Consider the following 4,093-nt stretch of genomic DNA (forward strand, 5'->3'; position numbering starts at 1 on the left):
ACAAGTGAAAGGACTGTGGCTGGTTCAGTTGGCTATTGCATGGCTTTAGTGCGTGGCTGGAGATGTCTCGTGCAGTGGTTCTGGAGGATTAACATGCTCAATGTTAAAGGAAAAGCCCTGTTAGACAACACTGAACATTTCATATGAATTGTTAATATATTTCTTTTTAAAGATGTGGATATGGACCCAAAGCTCTCCTTTCCTGAGGCTAGTTTCACCATTAGACAGAAGCAGTCATTAACAATAGACCTCCTGGAGTAAAATATCCCTCAGGGTCTACTCACAAAGCAACACTCATCTGCAGAACTCACATTTAAACTTATCTCCTCACATATCAAGCCCATTTACCAGTATATGTAGAGTTTTGTTTTCCACGGGCCTGGATATGTTTTTCTGACATGGAACGCACCTGAGAAGATTGAATGTCCTATGCTGGATTATTGGATATCAGATTAGACTATTAATGTTCTGTCATAAGTTAAAAAAGAGTAACGAGAGCAGTTAGGTTAAAAAATATGAATAACAATAACAATTCAGAAAATTACAGCTATTTTGTAAATCATTTTTCAGGAGAGGACCCATCTTCTCTTACCAGCTAGGCATAACCTGGACATGTCCTTTCTTTTCTTATTTAAAAAACAACAACATATATGATGCAATTTATTTTCCGCCAACAAAACCAAACAAAACCATTCCTTTCAAGTGTTACAAGTGCAGTGCCAAGTGTGAACAATAAATAGTTAACACTAAACAAGTTCACATGGGTTACATATGTTCCTCATCTAATTGGAGTCCAACCACATGAAAATATAAGCATATAAAACATATATTTGGTCTTCTATGTGTCTAAATATAAAATGCAATCACACAATAATGCAGAGAGAATAAATACTTTTGAATATAATGTGTTTACGTTGGTGTGTCATTAATTTGTAATTATGGTGGACATTGGGAAATTATATTACATAACTAACAGTCGTGGAAACAGTTGTTTAGTCTCTGCCCCTGGAAATGGCCAAACACTCATATGTAAATGACCAGGAAACATCTCGAGCAACAACAGCAAAAAAGATTGAGAGAGGTCCATAATTAATGATAGGATATTTTATTGTATCTATTGAACTACTCTTCGTGTCATTTTCTTATACCATTTCCCTGTAATCTAAATGTCCTGTCTGCTCTAAGCTTCTGGGATAAACTCAAGATCTTCTGACTAAATGACTTAATAAATGCTCTTCCTGGCACATTTTTCCAGACTTGGGACTGCCACAAAAAGGTCTAGTACTCCGAAATAACTTTTTACTATTTCTCATCATCAGTACTTAATTACCTGAATCCTCCAGGTTCTCTATGCTATGCCCAGGTGTGTAGTCAAAAAGGTTCTTGGACACCACGGCATATCGCTCCTCCTCTTCCTCTTCTTCCTCCGACAGTAGCGCCGCTCCCACCTCTGATCCCAGCGTACTGGAGAGGAAGTCCATGGGCGGGATCGGCGTGTGGGACACATTTGGGCTGCTCTTCATGTGCCTAATTCAGATGTGGGAAAATACTGTATGTCAATAACCACAATATAATCAAGGTTGCATAATGAATTCAGGAGTAGTGTATGAAAACAAAATGACAGAATCAGAGTGCATTGAAAAAGGTAGCAAAATGGCTCTCAATTCCTGCGATGGTGTAGCTGATTACATTGCAATTGCTACTGCTAACACAATGGAGTCGTAATTGGACGGGATAAAGGATATCTGGATGGGCAGGGCTGTCAACAACGTGCCTCTTATCTCCCCCACAGCTGTCCTCCATCATGGCGTGCATCCCACCACATAGCCGCGCACACGCATAATTACCAAGTCTATTTACCAATGTCAGAGCAGCATGTTGGACTAAACCCGGTCATTACCCTCCAACACGTGTCACCGCCGACTTGTCAAGTTTTCCAATGCTCCGTCAAAGGTGCAATCAATGGAGAGCTGTTTTTATCGGCAGTAAAGGGACACACCGGTTGAGGCTGACACATGTAAATACCAGCACTATAGGCTGTGCAAACGCAGGCCATTGATATGCAAAGTTGTAACAATCAACAGAATATAATGAATATAAAATTGCAGCTATTTTGCCATGCTGGGAAGAAGAGGAACGCATTTGAACAAATGGCGATGCATAAACACAACTACCTGCTGTGCTAATGGAATTTTGCACAAAAAAAATAGAAAAAAAGAACTTGTCGCTGATTAGAAACCGTATGTAGGATTAATGGATGTCAAATTACTCATTTAATATGAACAAAAGGAGATTAAATGTTTAACTGTGCCCAGGTTTGGAAATTGTACGGCATTTGCACGTTGAAACAAGATGTGTGCGGTGCCAGCAATGTAGCTTACTCTTAAAGGAGACGCGATGATGCAAAAACTTAAATTAGTTTTTACTCCAGTTACAACGATATTTACTCATCATTAGTTTACTCGAATTTGTAGATTGATAGATTCATTCTTGTTTGAGTAATCCTGTATTGTCCTGCAACTGAGGCGCGAGAGTTCAGAAGATTCCATTTTTCACCTACCTCCTATACCCGCCTACACCGCTGTATCTGTTTATTATCCCTTAGATTTTTTGTCGTGTGATGCATACACAGTTTTTTTTCCTCTGCCGTTGGACTCAACACTTTTTAAACACTGTCCCTTTAATAATAATAAAATAGCATAATTTAATCAATCCCTCACTGCACTGTTCACTTTCTCCACTATGTCTGTAAATTTAACTGTACATTTTGTGTACAAAGTAAGCCTCTTTTTATTTTTATCCTACAGTACATTTATATAGTTTTATAGTTAATGGATCCATTTCTATTATTAAGCTGTTTTTGATAGTTTACAAAGAAAAATAATGCAAAATTAAAGCCGCGGTGGTGGCGATGATGGCTCTCGCCACCCGCGCGACTGCCTTCCCGTGCGACCGCCTTCCCGCACGACCGCCTTCTCGCACAACCGCCTTCTCGCACGACCGCCGACCGCCTTCCAGCGCGACCGCGTTTTGATCACGATTGCCCCGATACTGCATTCTCTTAGACTTTATTCTTTAGACTTTATTCTTTAAAAGGTGCCATAACATGCTTTTTTCACGTTTCGTAGTCTATCCTAAGTGTATAATTGATAATAATAAGGGTTGTGCAACACCCTTAACATAATAGTTAAGAAATATCACCCAGACCTTGGACCCCCTCACCAACCCGGAAATGCAAACGGCTTGGTTTGATATTCGCCCCCACCCTTGCGAAGAGCGATCTGGCTCCCCCGCCCAACCCGTGACGTAGTCTCAGAGCGCGTGTGTGCCCCGCCCACCCGTGACGTAGTCTCAGAGCGCGTGTGTGCCCCGCCCAACCCGTGACGTAGTGTGGTCCCCACAGCTGTCTGCTCCGCGCTGCGCCGCTCCGCGCGAATGAGTGAGAAACGATAGAACTTCAGATCAACATTACTTTGAGACTAAATACATCTGGTGTTTATTCAACAGCGTGTGCAGAACAGATATATCTATATCTATATCTATATCTATATCTATATCTATATCCATCTATCTATCTATCTATATATATATATATATATATATATATATATATATAATATATATATATATATATATATATATATATATATATATATACTTATATATATATATATATCATATATATATATATTTCTTATGGTCTCCACATAACACCCCCTTTAATATCCTGTTTTTTTCAAGAACAAGTCACGCCTAATGGAATTGATCTATGGAGCGCATATGTAACAAATTATTCTATAGCGCCCCCCTACCCATTGTGTGAAAAACTCAACATTGTCTGATTTGTTTGAAACTCATGGTTTGTATTCTCCACAAGACGCCATGAAAAAAAGTGCATTGTAGATATTGTGTATTTTCACAATTGGCCAGCAGAGGCGCAATGAATGCCTTCACTTCCTCTTCCTCTTTTATTTTAGATGGAACATTTCCTCTCGTGCCGTGGTCTTAGCATTAGCGTTAGCATCAGCATTAGCGGCGGGTCTCTGTTGCGAGGAGGTCGCGGGAGGGTACAGGGAGAAGGGGGTTTAAAGGT

The sequence above is a fragment of the Eucyclogobius newberryi genome, unplaced genomic scaffold (genome assembly GCF_026437365.1).
Source record: "Eucyclogobius newberryi isolate DKJ021-1_F unplaced genomic scaffold, fEucNew1.0.hap1 SCAF_15, whole genome shotgun sequence".
In the NCBI taxonomy this organism is placed as follows: domain Eukaryota; kingdom Metazoa; phylum Chordata; class Actinopteri; order Gobiiformes; family Gobiidae; genus Eucyclogobius; species Eucyclogobius newberryi.